This window comes from Halictus rubicundus, unplaced genomic scaffold, assembly GCF_050948215.1.
Source record: "Halictus rubicundus isolate RS-2024b unplaced genomic scaffold, iyHalRubi1_principal scaffold0160, whole genome shotgun sequence".
In the NCBI taxonomy this organism is placed as follows: domain Eukaryota; kingdom Metazoa; phylum Arthropoda; class Insecta; order Hymenoptera; family Halictidae; genus Halictus; species Halictus rubicundus.
In genome coordinates, this window is record NW_027488701.1 from 476,213 (window position 1) to 493,117 (window position 16,905).

The window sequence follows — 16,905 nt, forward strand, 5'->3', positions numbered from 1 at the left end:
ATGTCACTTTTTTTTTCTTATCCGATATGTAACCCTTAAAAATTTCACCTGAAACATCAAATAATCATGACTTCCGTGCGATTCATTCTTGGAAATTCCGAAAGTTGATATTTGAACTTAAATTGCCGCGAAAGCATCTCGAAGTATCTCGTGATTTTTTGCACAAAGCTAGATCAATATTATAACTTGCCAAAACGATTAGTTCCAGATCGAAGCTTTTCAAAGGATTTTTTGTATTCCGCCATAAATAAAAAATGAGCGTAACGCAAAGGGGCTTCAGGTTAGTCCATATTACTTAATGTTAAACAACTTTTTTTGGAAAACTTTTTTTTCCAGTCAATAGTTAAAACCATTTGCAATGACCCATATGATTTGTAGACCCCTTAGTATTCAATTATAGGCGGAGTAATTACATAACTTTCGCACTGAAAACTGATGGATTCCCAGGAGCGAGGAAATGGTTATTTACCATGCGTATATCTCCGTAAAAAATTTTTTTTCAAAAATCTGACTTTGGCACATCATGCACGCACTATTAGGCTATACAGAAATAATTTTTTTTTATAAAAATCGAAAATTTATAAAATGGACTTTTTGCCGCCTTGGCACCACTGTGCGCCGTTTGTCCCGGGTGGACCACGTTTCGCGCGGCCGAACGTGGCCCGGCTTCACGGTCTGTAAAAACCCGCCGTTGCCCGGGTTTTTCTCCCGTCGGACGGGCCGAAAATCAGGGCAACGTGACACCGTACAAATTCGTTATTTAATACTAAGATAAAGCTACGAATGGCGTGTTTCAGCAAGAGACTCGAAGATGGACGCTTCTTTTGTTGACGTGCCCATCCTGCTGTGCTCCCTCCTGGGTCTGCTCGTAAATGGGTTCAACCTGCTCGTGATCCTGTGCATACACAAAGAGGTAAATATTTAAAAAATAGAAAACTCCATACAAATACTATATAACTATTACTATAAGGACTGCCTATTACAGTGAAATCTCGTTGTTTGTCAGTCCGCCGTTTTTACTGACAAGATACGAAATCGGAGGTTCTCGCCGAGCGTCCCATTTGAACTACACAGGGAACGCTGGAAACCGTCGTACCCTCTTCAAGTCATAAGAAACCTATAACTTGAAAACGCTACTGACGTGAAAACGGCGAAAACAGCAAAGGTCAAGAGCCGTCGTCGCCGAGAAGTGTGGCACACATTGTCGGCTATATCGGTGTGAGACCAGAAGACTAATCGAATCCAGTTACAAAACTTCTTTATTTGTCATTATTTTTTTTTATGAAACTCTTACCAACATATTTACCAACATGTTTCTGATTAAAACTAAACCAAATATGATTTAATTCCGATGATATATACTTGTGTAATGGACGATGAAATATGTAGGACGATTGTGTTGTGTCTTGACATGTTCTATGCCTTTAGTATAATTTCGTGGTTAGATCGTGCGTAACTCACAGACGATAATCGTCCGTTCGCTGCACCAGATATCCGGTGGGACATATCAAACGCCCTGGTTGGAAATTATGGAGGTTGTGTCTGACATGTAATTGCTTCGACAGCACATATACTAAATTTGGAACGATACAGAGAAGATTAGCATGGTCCCTGCGCAAGGATAACACGCAAAATCGTGAAGCGTTCTGTGCTGTTGAGTACTCGCGTGATCCAGGCACACACCCTTTAGAGAAAAAGTGGAAAAATTGCCATTTTTCACGATTTTCGGCTTAAAATCGCAATTTTTAATCGTTTATAACTCGTAAACGAATAAGTCAATACCGGTGAAATTTTCAGCATGGACATAATTTATTCGAACGAATCAAATACATTCTTTAAATTTTCAATACAGGCTCAGATAAAAGAGCCTGAAAAAATCAACTTTTACTATTTCTTTTGCGATTCCGACCAATTCAAATTTTTTTCAAAAATTTTTTACACCTCGTCTAATAAACTAATCCTTCTAACTTCTCAATAAAATTCAAGTCATTTGATCTAATTTTTAGAAAGTTATGTTGCTTGAAATAGTGTAGACTCAGTTTTGCTCGTTACTGTAAGTAAGAAGTGGCCGCACAATGCACAGATAGATGGATAGATAGATTATAATAGATAGATACGTTATAATAGATAGATAGATTATTACTGTTTTTTTTTTTCCCCGCGGGGAACAGAATTGCAGTCAATCACAGTCCCAGCAGACAGAGGCAGTGAACGTCCGGTGGTTCGACCGCCAACGAATAAACCCTCAGATGAAGAATTATTATGAATTATTATGGACATCCGATTATGTCGCACGAGGAGAAGTAAAAATAGGATTAAGATATATGTTAAAAATTCTACGCAGTAAGGTAGCACGAGAAACGACTCCAACTTTTCTTCCTGCAAGACACGCAGATGAAGTTCTCAGTTTACACGCTGAGAACAAACAGGAAAGGTGTCCAAATATGCCAAATTATAAGAAAAGACGCCGACTTCATGGTAAAAAGATCCTGTCGGCGTACAGCTGACTAGTCAGGAGACATCAAGAAGATAAAAAGATGCAAGGTAGAGACTCCTGTGCCAGCATCTTTGAAAAACAAAGGATTGTGCATCTTATAAAAAGGGGGACCAACTCCTAAAATTCAGTTATAAATAGTCAGTCAGTCAGTCAGACAATCGTGAACAATCAGTTATTCAGTCATAGTCAATAGTCCAGTAGTCTCTTTTGAAGTTAAAATAGTTCGTTCAGTTGTTTCGCGACAAACCGTTTCAAAGACCAGTGTCAGCAGTCGGAGTACATTGTAACCGAATCCGAACCCGTGATCACGGTAATATTAATATTATTATTATTATTATTATAATCAAACTATTTGTAAGCACTCCAGTATATGCGCTATATAAACCATATTTGTAAAATCAAATTTGTAATCTCTGATTCAGAACCACACTTTGAATAAATCAATAATTTTGTTGTTTTCAAAATAAGGGTACAAAGTTATTTAAACGAGCCTCAATTTCCCGAATCATAGCCGGTGTATGCAGGTAGGTTCGAAACTGCGTCCTATCCTCTTAAGATCGTAATTCATACCACTTGGGACGTAACACTATCAAAGCTTGCGAAGGAGTATCTTTGTGTTATGACAACATCTGTTCCTTCCGAAAGAGTATTCTCAAAGACTGGCGAAATAATTAGTAAAAAAAAGAAATAGATTAAAAGACAATATAGTGAATAAAATATTGCTTCTTAATATGTACAAAATAAATCCTTTATTATGTCTATTTCGTACATATTCGCTTTATCTACGTTTTTTTCTTGCCGAAATGTTCCAGTATTTCCACTCGCGGCATTTCTATACTCATGTCAGGTCCGAAATCACAGTCAAATTTAAAGCATCGAGATATTTGAAGGAATCATTTGGCAATCGATACATATAGTATAGAAACAGCTTATAGTGATCAGGAATAAATAACTTCTGTGAATTTGATTGCAAAGTGAAAAAACATTGACCACTTTGACTCGATAATTTCATACCTTACTTCATATATTAATGTATATATATAAGGCGCTAAAACTCAAGGAAGGTAAAGAATATATTTCACAGAAGTCATAAGGAAACACCAATCCCTACGACCCATATCCCATAAATTCCAACTTCAAGAAAACAAGATCTATTCAAATTAAAACATTGATAAAGAAATAATGAGAAAATAACTGCGAAATTTCTTCTTAAGGGCCAGTTTTCCCAGGTGGCCTTGAACAATCGATAGTACCGCTATAACGGCCACTCGAAGAAGCTAAATAGTAACATTTTCGTCCAGTATGGGGAGCTGGGTGCACTTTCCACATTCAGTGTCGAGTGAGAGAGAAAAAAAAAAAAAAAAAAGAAATAAAAATATATATATAGGAAAATGTGCAACTTAGTACGTAAGTCAAATCGTTATGTATATAGGTATAAGGGAAACATATATTTGCGGCTAATGGGTCCGAGTGGACTCAAGTCTTTGTATTATTGTTGTTAATATTAATAGCAATGAAAATAAAAAAAAAAAAAAAAATTCAGTGTCGAGTGGCATTTTCCGAGTATCCTCTCTGATTCGATCGCATGATCTCTGACAATAGAGGCGATCTGAGCATGCGTGGTCCACATCGTAAACGACGGCGCTGCCGTAGCTTCGTTCGAACAGCCGTGCCTCGGCACACTCACACACCACCAGGTCGGCGTGTACGTGTACCGATGAGAATAGCAAGGGTCCGGGATGCCGCTAATCATTCCTCGATCGTGCAAAATGGCAGAGTTGGGCAAAATATTTATCTAAATAAAAATTTCGAATAACTAGTAAAAGATAAAAAAAATTTTTATTCCTTATTCGAAGGTTCAAGTAAAGAAAGTATCTTTATTTGATGTGTATCGAATAATTTTATTCGACGAAAAAAGATAATTTTTTTTATTCGAAGCGGATTTATTCAAACTTCGAATAATTTTTTCATCTTTTATCTTATACCTCGTCTGTGGTGTAGCGTTCATTTCATAACTTTAATTTCGTCAATTTTAAACTGTCCGATATTTTGATAAAGGTCCTCGTATTCTTCAAATTTTGAAAAATGTTCCTGCCACGAAAACATTGCATTTGTCTAAAACAATTGCAATAAATAAATGGTGAAGAAAACATTTTTTTTATTTCAAATGACAACGTTTTTAACGTACCGTACACTCCGGACTGCACCGGACTGTGTGTGCATTTGAGAGTAAAACTGTCGCGAGTTGCTCTCCAGAGTCAAATTCGTCAGTGTTTTATTATGCACGAAAGGAATAGCCCTCTCCGGTAGCAAATACTTCCGATGCTACCGGAGAGTGCCATTCCTTTCGTGCATAATATGTAAAACACTGACGAATTGACTCTGGAGAATAAGTCGCGACAATTTTACTCTTAAATTGGCACGCATCCTTAGAGTGTATGTAGACTAAAAATGTTGTCACTCGAAGAAAATGTTTTTCCACCGTTTATTTTGCAATTGTTTGAAACAAATGTTCCTGCTTTCGTGGCAGGAGCAATTTAAAAACTTTAAGGGAAATGAGGAACTTTCTCATAAAAGCGGACAGTTTCAAATTTCCGTAATTAAAGTTATTTCAAGTGAACGCTGCACCGTGACATACAGCTTCCGACGGCAGGCGCGCGGTAGAAGCAGCGGCCGGACATCTTACCTACGTGCAGCGTTCACTTAAAATAATTTTAATTCTCATTAAATTGTCAGTAATGGGGACACTTTGCGCTATCTCCCCATTCTTTTTCAAATTTTTAAGAATATTCCGGCCATGAAAATATTGCATCTGTTTCAAACAATTGCAAAATGAATGGTGAAAAAAACATTTTTTTCAAATGACAACATTTTTAGTATACTCTCTTACGTTATCACTATATGCTCCCAAAAACTCATCTTTGATCTTTGTCGATTTGTTAGTTCTAGCCGTATAATTTAATGAAACAAGAGTGACACTTTCTTACTTTTCTGTAAAATCATGAAAATCCTTTGAGACTTGTTCATAGGTGACTACAACATATTCAAATTTGAACAAAATGCGAAACATTGCTGCAACAAGAGTCCGATTTCGCGTGGAATGATCCTTATAAGAACAAGGTGAGAGCATATCGTTTCATAGAGGACGAAATACAGAAAGTTTCTGATACAATCGAACGAATCAGTTCGAGGGAACGGCGAGAACGTCCGCGACGTCGGCCATTGTGGATGGAAATCATTTTCCTTAGCCTCCGCCGAGGAATAAAAAGTCATGTGCAGCTCTGAAGACGCAGGGAATCGAATCGCATAGTTATCGGATGCACCGGCCAGCCTCGTTTTCATAACTTACCTTGGCCGGGAAACCATGGCGTTGTGAAAACAATTAGTTAATGGGACGCGGGCCAAGTTTACAAGCTGATCGAGTTACGTTTAATAAAGTCAGAGAATTTTAAACTTTCGTCACTTGCCCGGTTCGATCTATCGCTTGAAATTACCGGTCGAATTAACGGGGCTTTTAGGGGTTGTAACCCCCGACGAATTAGATCGGGTTAGATAAACGTGGAAGTTCGTGTCATCTATTAACCCTTAACACCCCAACGTGCTTCTGTATCATAACTGACCACTACTGTCCAAAATATGGCGAGTGTATAATCGATTAATAAAATGGCTTTTAGCAAACAAATAAGATCTATCGGTTTCTAGAAAATCGAAATATGCTCAAGTAGTATGCTCGACGATTATACGGTTCACACACAATTACAGACGTATTTCGCGCGTCCTCGTATCTCCGGGAGATAAAAATGAATTTCTTCATCCCCTCAATCAAGAAAACCACTTAGGAGATCCTTCGTTTTTACGCGAACAAAGGTGGCTGCTTTGCGGGAAGTTTTTTGACGGGAAATTAGCGGAGATGTTGACACCGTTGTTGCTCGTACATCTTACTTTTTTGTAATAAGGAATGCCATTGTGCTTAAATAAAAAGAAAAATTAAAATCGACTTTTACGGATGTTGCACGCAATTTCGCGCAGGAAATAATTCCAAGATATAACGAAGATAGAAATGTTTCTGATCGGTGTACGTTAGCGTACCGTTTTCATTATTTTCAACCGATCCGTCGGAAACTACCTTTAAGAAGTTCAGCTATCTTCTTTCCTGCAATAACCCCAAAGAAAATGATTATATCCGGCTTTTCAGATTGATTTCAATTATATCTACACTACAAAATTCAATAGAATGGAGTAGAATTTTTCTTGATTTTAGATCTACAAAGTTGCTACCACTGAAAATAAGATTTCGTGGGGTTTATTAAAGTTTGACTACAGAAACTGAAAATTGCCCAAACATCCGCAGTCCATCGACAAGAATCACCCGCCATAATAAATAAAATATCTCGTTAAGCATCGCGTCCGTGATGAGAGGCAAAAAGCACATGAATTTTTCACACCCCCCAAAATAGAAGGACTCGGCAGTTAAGGTCAAACGTCTCTCGTCGTTCTCATAAGGTCATCGAAGTTGAGATGAGTCACAAGTGATCGAGGGCTGGTTTGTCGATCGCCGGACAATTTCTGAATTACCGAAATTTGGAAGTACAGTGAATTTTCGATATATGTCAACAACACGGGTCTTGCCAGTGTCATCACCATTGTTGCATTTCGATAAGAAACTTTCGATTCTTGTATCGAAAACCTTTACAGAAAATAAAATTGTTCTAAATAAATAATAAGTTGATCGTAAAAAATAGAAACAAGATGAAAATGTGCCTGTTCTTTCAACAACTTTCATAAATTGAAAATAATATTCTCCAATTTTTCTAACACCTTCACAATTTAGCTTTCCAGTTTCCATTTTTCTATAAATGCACAAAATCCACAGCGAACAAAAATTAGCACTTAACGATGTTTGTTTATTGCCCGTTGTTCAATTCCATTTTTGACAATCCACTCTCGACAATCGCGTTCGATACGGTGTTCCACGGATTCCACGTCGCAATTAACACGGGCCGGAAGTCACCGCGCATAATTTTGCGTAAGGAGAGTTAGACACTGTCAAATGGCGGAAGACGAACACTGCGGGCTTAATTGTGATCCTTATTGGGCCCACCGTGAAATATGGAACAAGAAGCGGATCGCGTGTTATTGTATGCGCCTCGTATTCGGGCGCACACGATCCCGGCCGACGGGATATAATACCCTGCGGGAATAATGATTCCCCTCTGTGACGCAAATTTTTCGAGCGGAGAATGAAATTCGAATTTTTACGGATAAACAAGAAAGCCCGTCACGTGCGCGATTTCAACGGGAATATCTACATATGTCGGGTATGCAAACAAGAACTTATTCATCCCATTCTTCCGTTTGTTTCAAACGCCAATGCAACTCGATGAATAAATATGAACTTCCCGGAACATGCGAAAAATCCCTCGGCGAAATAGTCAATCGAAGTTTTCTTGTGAGGTTTAAAGCAAACGCGAAGTATTCGTCAAACAATTTGATTATTTATTAAATTATTTCTTAATCTATTTAATAATCAGAATAATTATTCTTAGAATACGATAGAATTTCGTGGCTTGATTTCGAGAAATATTGTAATCGAATACCGTTGTCTGGCCCTCCGGAATTTTAATTAAAAATTCCGTAAAATTAACAGAGCTATGGCACGCGATCAGTTCATGCTCCTACGATACTCAGCACGACACGTAGAACGTAAAACGCGTTGTTTGGGACAATTCTAATTTCTTAAAATCTCTATTAACAGTTAGAATTTCTAACAACGATGATACTATTAAAATAAATTGGGAGAGAAAAAAAGAAGAAAGCTGCATGGAACTGGAAGAGGGAAACGGTAGAGGAAGTCAAGGAATTCTGTTATTTAGGAATAAAGTTTGAAAGCAACGGAAAGATAGCAGGTCACGTAAAGGAAAGGATAAAGAGAGCGAACGTGGTCCTAAATCAAGTATGGGGAATCGGCGAAAGGAAATTTAAAAATGATTTTAAAATGAGAATGTTTCTCTTTGATACGTTGGTACTGGGGGTACTCCTATACGGGGTAGAGCTATGGGGCTTTAAGGAGAGAACAGAAGTAGAAAGGATTCAGCTGAAATATATAAAGTGGACACTTGGTTTGGACGTGCGTACCCCAGGATACTTGGTAGTGGAAGAAACAAAAAGGGCGAGGCTTAGAGTAAAGGCAGGAATTAGGGCATGGAAATACACGGAAGGAGTAAGAAACAGAGCAGGGAGGAAGATAGTCAAGGAATGTCTGAAGGAAAAGGAATCAGGGAAAGTTCAGGGCGAAAGCGGGAAAGAAAGGGAGGAATACTTAAAGAGAAACGGATGGAGCCAAGCAGGGGTGGAAGAGATGATAAGGCTAGAGATGGAGGTAGCGGAGAGGCTAAAGGAGAGAGACATTGAGGTACAACGGCAAGAACAATATACAAGGATAGAGCAGTCAAAATATAACAAAAGGTACAAGTTTATAAGAGTGGCAGAGTTACCAGAATACCTAAGTAAGGAGGGAAGAGGGGAAAGTCAAAAGTTAGTAGCCCAAGTAAGATGCGGAAATGCAGAAAACTGGAACAAATACTGGCTGGGAGACGAAGCAAGAGAATGCGACCTGTGTGGGGACAGGTATGGCAATCTGGAGCATCTAACAAGAGAATGCAGGGAAATGGAGGGAAGGATCAGGATGGAGGACATAGTGAGTGGGAGGATAGATACAAATGTTGAAGCGCGGCTTCAAAAGTTCAGGAAGAAGAGAGATAAGCGAGCAGAAATATAAAGGTAATATAAGGAAGCGTAAACCAAAGATAACAGACTAGGAAATGGTGCAATAATCAGAATAAGAATAGGAACAGGCAGAATATAGGTAGAGTAGTCAGGGTAGGGATGGGTGAGTCGAAGAGGGAAGGGGGGAGAGAGAGAGAGAGAGAGAGAGAGAGAGAGAGAGAGAGAGAGAGAGAGAGAGAGAATTAATGCGTGGATAAGATAGTTATTTTTTGTATTCATAGGTTATTGTAAACCGAGTCCAATTCTTGGCCGTAAGGCTGAATAAAGCAATATTATTATTATTACTTTTTATAATAACTTTTATCATAACAATAAATTTTATATAACTTTTTCCTCCGTGAAAATGTTCTGCTCGGCTTCGTTAAGGAGTTATTAACGAAAAACGCGGGTCAATCAGAGCGCGGATACATTGAAAATTTAAAAAAATATTTATTTCAATTCTTCCGTAAATGACCATGGGATTTCGCGAGATTGGAAATAAAATAAAAATCACGTTCGCAACAAATGACGCGTTTATTTTATCGCGTTTTGTGTATAATCGCGTGGATGGTCTATTTGCCCGTTGGCCGGAAATATCCGCGCTTATTAAAATCGAAAATTTAACAGATTACATGTTTACGGAGAGAGAAGAGTCATCGAGTCGTTCGGGCGAAATATTAATCAATATATTGCGAATTTTAATGCGAAAGAAATATCGCCTGCGTTCGTTGAAAAATACAGAGACCAAATTTATTTCCCTTTTAAATCGTTTATGCGTTTCTAGATTTTCTAAATGCTTCTATACTGTTTTGCGTTTGATCCATCCATTTTTAACACGAATCTATAAAATCCTCGGTCTTGTTAATCATTGTTCGTTTAGCCTGGGATGAATAATCGTTCAAAATATAATGTTTTAAATTCGATGCTCTCAATGGGCTGATACAAAAACCTTTTAAATTCCACGAATTTGAATGTGAAGATATTTAATCTCCCGATCAAGAGCTTTCGACAGAACGTAACAAATCCGATTTTACCGTTTCCATTCGCGGGATTGGCCAGCAGGGACACGGTAGGAATCAGTGTTAGTTGTGGCCAATAATTTCATTGTTACGTTTTCAACGCCGTAAGGAAAAAATCGGCTTGATACTCCGCGTTTTTCAGCTACAGTGAAATTTTATCTTCGACTTTTCCTCGTTTTTCATTCTACATTACCCCCGGTTCTGCTTGGTAGCGTTCACGTTCGTGTCGGCCCCACCCCCTCTGCCCTTCGCCGTTACGTCAGAGTAATAAGTTTCAGGAGCCACTGCTCGATCGCTGGTCGTTTAATCGGCTGCGAAATATCGGAAATTGTTACATGCTTCTCGTATGCTGATTTATTTTATTTCTGCCCCCATCGATTGGCTGCCTCGATTTTACAATCACTAAATAATATAAATCCGTTTCGAAGAGGATACGTTGAGCAACAGTATCCGCTTCGTATTTTCCGCATTTCTTCACAGGTGAGGAGAGGTGTTAGCTCCACTTTTGCCAGTTCCACTATCATAATTTTTCCAGCCACGAGGCTCAGGGACAAACAGTTTCTCTGGAAATAAAGCATCGCCTCCGGAAAGGGCAAATTTTTTCGTGCAACACAGGCACGCGCGGTTTGCTAGAGTCTTACACAGAATGTATGTCGCGGTGTGTACCACCCACGTGCTCTCAGCAAATACCACCCTTTTCTTCAGTGAGAACAGAAGCATCCCGGTGGTAACAATATCGCTACCCGCTAACCGATACTACGTATCGTCCCTTTGACAGCGAAACTGTATATACGTGACATCCTTTCTTCCCACCCCTGCGACCGTCAGAGATGAGAACCGCGCCAAGGGAAGAGAATTTAGGGGGAGAATTGCTTACGGCGTTTTTAATACGTCTGATCGCCATACGGTTGACCCCTCGTGTTTTTGTTCTCTTCTGGCTACGACTTATTCCTCGTCGGTCACTCGTGACTCCTATTTAATCTGTGAATCATTGGTAGGATGATAGAAAACATGATGATGGGCTAGAAATAGTTAACGCATTGGTTACCAGCGGTTGTTTTGGCAATAGACTTCATCATATGATATTGTTTAAGATGTCCTTTTTTAAAATGTGGTGTCATATACGGTCGGTAAAATATCGATAGAAAGAGAAATAATTACAGTAGAACCTCGCTTCGTCGACCGTCATTTATTGCTAGAACTCCTCGTCCCTTTCATACTCACAAGGGAACATAATCAGATGCGAAAATCCGATTTTGATGAAACTTGTGGGAGCTTATAGTTCTTTGAAAAATATTTCACACTTGTTTTTTTTTTATCGGCAACCATCCACTTTGAAGGGGTGAAAACAGCCCTCAAAGTTGGCGGTCAAAACCATATTTTTGGAGATATCTCGGAAACCAGAGGTCCAAAAAATTTGAATTTTTTTTTAAATTGTGTGTTTTTCACACTTTTTTTTTTTAAAGTTTGTTGTTTAAACAATATATTAAAAATTTGATTTTTTTGCGGCGCGCCGTAATTATAATTAGCACCGCGTCACGCTGCTACCTGCGCCACCTTCTTTCGCTACTAATAAAATAATAAACGACACATAACCCAGTGGTATTGTTTAAAATACTATACAGGTTTATACTAAATGCTTATATTTCGATAAAACCAGCCAGAATTCCTTCCTACGCACGCCAGGCGCAAGAATATCTTCCATTATGCATAATTATTGTTAAATGGCAAAAAAAAATCCTGAAACATGTACCCCCTATTTTGGATCAAAGATCACACACCCAAGTTTACATTAAAATGAACTAACAATAAATAAGGGAAACTGAAGAAAAATCAAATTTTTAATATATTGTTTAAACAAGAAGCTTTTGTTAAAATTTTCTTGCGCGACTACATTTCCCATTGAAAAACACACAATTTAAAAAAAAATTCAAATTTTTTCGACGTCTGGTTTCCGAGATATCCCAAAAAATATGGTTTTAACGCCCGAGTGTATGGTTGCTGATAAAAAAGCACGTGTCAAATTTCTTTCAAAGAACTATAAGCTCCCATAAGTCTCATCAAAATGGGATTTTCGCATCTGAATATGATCCCTTGCCAGTATCGCCAGATAAGGTGAGGCAGCACAAATTGACGGGAAAAAGTTACCCTCTGTCTGCCAGTACCGGATTAGTCAGATATAAAACCCGTCATGTTACCGGGGGCTAGAACTTTCTGTGAACAATATTTTTTAGTGTTGGTGTTAATTTTTAAAACATAAACGCATGCTCTTCTGTGTAAAAAAGAGATATTGTACATACATAGTACAAATTAAAAAGTACTAACATAGCTATATTTCAGATGTCAGTTTTATTTCGGTATCTATTTCAGACGTTAAAACCACGTCTTGAAAAAGACGTCTTTAGGGGAGTCATATCGTCGTCATTTATTTCAATAATTCATCATAGATTTGAAGATACGAATTTTGGCCACGAACTCGGCCGAATTCGCCACTGTGCGATGGCTGGCAACTTGAGGTTGTACTCACACCCGAGTCGGAGCTTTCGTTGACACATGTTTAGAAAGTTAGGGGTCTTTACTGTGGACGATACCTTGTTCTTAAGGGAGCCGGCAGGCATTTGGCCTTGACTGTCACGCTATGTTATCCTGTGCCTTTTTTCTAGACATTTTACGTCTTAAATAAGTAAGTAATCAATTAAAAATGCATACCACCGTGTTTGTACATGTCTTCGCTACGTCTGTATAGAGCCCTTTTTTCGATACGAACACTAAATCTCGCGAAATTAAGAGAATCTCTCAGCGGCAGCCATCTTGTGACGTCATACTTGCTTCAGAATTCGAATTTTCTGCCGAATATTGTTAATTACTCCCCGATGAGGTAGAAATTCGAAATTTGGGCTCTATACAGACATAAATTGGACTTTTAGGAAACACAAGTGACCACTTTTAAACTGCTCATTGCAATATTGAAGCGATAGTTTGAAAAGGTTTTGACCCATGTATAAGCATATGGATTTCAAACCCTGCCGGCCCCCTTAAGGGATCTGGCCGCGGAGTGGGGATGGGCGAGGGTGTCTTCTAGGAGCGCGAGTGACTTCTCATTACTTATCGTGGAACCATCCGGAGACGTATTCGGCACTTTAAGTAATTTTGCGAGTGAATCGATCTGGGAGCAGGAGCAAGTGTGTGAAGTGAGAACAACATAATTCCACATCGTCATTCTTGTAATATTCAGACAAGTAAGTATTTTTATTGCTACTATTTGTTATCGTTCGTGTTTTTGCTTATGCTCTTCCGCTATATTTGTTACATTGATATAACTTCTCTTAATTTCCGTATATATCTCTTTAATTAATGTTTAAATTAGTATGTTTTCTTATAAACCATGCCACAGAAATTTTGACTGTATTTTTCAATTCTAGGCAAGCAAACAATGGAAACTGCAACGTGGACGGTGGTTCAGTTCATCGAAGATGGCAGCATGGAGGCAGTGCTAACAAAGTGGTTAGAGGGCGAAAATTGTTACTGGCCACCACTGCAACGGGGTCGTTTGATGACCGCAATAAAAAAAATGGAGGCCAGTAACAATTTATGGACCAAGTACAAGGTCAAGATTTTTAGAAACAGCACTTTCGGTAAGTTACAATTTGTTCAGGATTCAAGCGTTGGAATTCGGCGGCTATTGTCTCAACTGGCGACCGCTGTATCATACAGTTTTTGTCTCGTATGTCAACACGCGGCAAGAACGCGTGTCGCCGTTGCTCGACACCGCGTAGCAACAGTTTCGTCTCTCATTGGCCGAATTTCAACGCTCGAATCCTTCAAATCGAGACAAACAAGGATTATCCGATTCGGGAGCACCAATCACGGTGCTCCACATTCGATGGTCCTTGTTATTGAAGGCATCTGCGTGTGCCTTCTCGCTCTCTTAATGTTCGTCACTCGCATCACGCTGCTTAACGCTCTTAACGTTCGTCTTCAGTCATATTTCTCGCGCTAGTTTGCTGCTCGCGCTCGTCTCGCTCAGGTCAGATTTCAAAATCTCTCGCTCGGAGACTCTCGCGATCTCGAACTGCTCTTTCGCAGTATTTTCTACAATCTTCCGCGCCACGTTACGTGCATTCTGCCGCGTGTTGAAGATCTCCGTCGCCCGCGTTAAAGATTTCCGTATCGCGGTGGCACGCGTTTCGCGTTCCGACGGCAGAAATCTGCACGCGCAAGATATCCGTCCATCCGCCGGCTCGCGATTCTCGATCGCGCTTTCTCTCTCTCGATCGTGCGCACCTCGTGACGTCCTCGTTCTCTCCATCGCTCGCGAGTGACCGGCTGGTCGTGCCGCCTGTGATCGGTCTGCGATCAATAAAGTGCAGTTTAATATATCTCTCTCTCTCTCTCTCTCTCTCTCTCTCTCTCTCTCTCCGTCAAACTCTGACTCTCTACTTCCGCGACCGCGACCTACCTCGCATATATAGCCCGATGGTCCTTAATACATACACCCGAATCGGATCACCTACATCGCTCGCGGTCGTCGCACCTTCCTTACTCTCTCACATTCATTCGCACCCGCTCGCTCGGGCATTCACCTGTCGTTGCGTTGATGTTTTTCGGCCATCCGCGGACGACCTGCTCCACAAAAACGCTGGTCGTTTTTGCGTTTTCGCTGACCTAATCGGCGATTTCCGCCAACGGCTCCGTCCCCTACGTTTATGTTAAACAAAAACGAACAAACAAAAAGAAACAAAGAAACAACTGACAAACTAAAACATGAAAATAAACAAACAAACAAACTTATATTTTATATATATTTATTTTTTATTTATTTATTTTTATTTCCTTACAGAATATTTATTATATAATTTATGATAGGGGAATATTCAAAGTAAAATTAAAATTAAACAGAAACAAACAAACAAAACAAACTAAAACATCGAAATAAACAAACAAACAAACGAAAAGAAAAGAAATCATCTATAATAATAATTATGATTAATATTGATGCCGCGGCCTCTTGGAAATAACATTGTAGCGGCGTGAAGTGAGCGTGAAGAGAGAAAGAGAAAGAATGTGTCAGTACGCGTGAAGTGAGCATGAAGAAAGAGAGCGAGGATGAACAAATGAGCGTGAAGAAAGAGAGCGAGTATGAACAAATGAGCGCGAAGGAAGAGAGAGAAAGAATGAGTAAATACGTGTGAAGGAGCGAAAGAAAAGATAGAACGTAGAGACGCGTGCGTGTAGTTTTCACCAGAAGCAAACGAACCAGCGTGTGAGACGGTTGCAAACCGCGTGTAAAAAAGTAATAAAAGTGAATTCCAAGAATACAGCGTGAAAAGTGTGTTAGAAAAATCGAAGTAAGCAAACGGTCGAGGCAGGCCATGTGGTTTTTGTCAGCGCGTTGCCCTTCCACAAGGGAAAGTCCTTTAGCTTGGGGGTGTCATAAACAAGGGGGCATACTGTCGAAGGCGTTCTCACGGCTGAGGATTTTTGGGACAGCAGGACATTCTGATTCTGACTGTCGTCGTGTACAGTTGTCGTGAATAAAGATTCATAGTATTTTGTAATACGCCCACATTTATTTAAGTTAACGATATCGCGTTATCTATCTTTCTAGTACTTTCTTACAAGTGAATAAAAGAAGCCTAACAACATTATAAAAATAATTTATAATTACTTTGTATTTAAATTATATAATAAGAATTATATTTATTATTATTTTAATTTATAGTTATTATTATTTATTTTAGTTTATTTTATCGCCTGTGTGTGATGAAAGCAGCCTCTCTTTTTTTAGCCCCGCATCCGCTGGCGGTACTCCGCCCGCTTTATCAGCTTGGCCAATTTATTCTGAAACATAATATTATGCTTTATAATTTTTTAATTATTCACCATTTATTTATTATTTTATTATTTCTTCATTTATTCTATATTTACTTACATAAGAATCATAATTTAGCCTAGCCGTGGAGGTGGGCGGGGGCCCACGTTCAAATGGCCTCGGGATGCGGGAGGGCGGAAAGTTGGGCGGCAACAATTTTACCGCAATGGGCGACGGTATCTGCGAGGCCCGTGGCGTTGGGGCGGATGGCCCCTGTTCTAAGGACATTTTTTCAAATTTGATGGTGTTTGGTTCCATAATTCTGGAAAAGAAAAAAGAATTACTTCATGCGCCGTCTCGAAAATGTCGGATTCAAATTGACGCGTATTATAGTGTTGTTTGGAATTTGGAAGTGTGCAAGAACGGTTTTTTCGGGATCGTATCGGATTCTCGAACAAAGATTGTAAGTCATTGCAGGTGTGCAATAATTCGAAAGAATCGGTTACCCAATCGTTGGGACGGGTCGGAAATCCATAGGATCGAGATCAATCACTGAAGAGCAAAATTCTTCACTGATTCGTCTCGACCCCATGGATTTCCGACACGTCCGAACGATTCAGTGCACGACTCTTGCGAATTATTGCACACCGGCAGTCACTCACAATCTTTGTTCGAGAATATGATACGATGTCGAACAAAACATTCTCGCACACTTCTAAATTGTATATATCACTATAACACTTCACGACGCGTCCAACGAATCAAGTCTATTCGTCTAATGTAACAAAAATGTTTATATCTCAGAAACGGTT

At 39.3% G+C, this 16,905-nt stretch overlaps 1 non-coding gene across 1 annotated transcript; it reads left to right on the top strand.

The window, feature by feature from the left end:
* Positions 1-1,553: 1,553 nt before the first annotated feature.
* LOC143363876 (U6 spliceosomal RNA) lies at positions 1,554-1,656 on the top strand. The gene has a single exon (XR_013083942.1). It is a non-coding gene; the product is annotated as a U6 spliceosomal RNA (small nuclear RNA).
* The last annotated feature ends 15,249 nt before the right edge of the window (positions 1,657-16,905 follow it).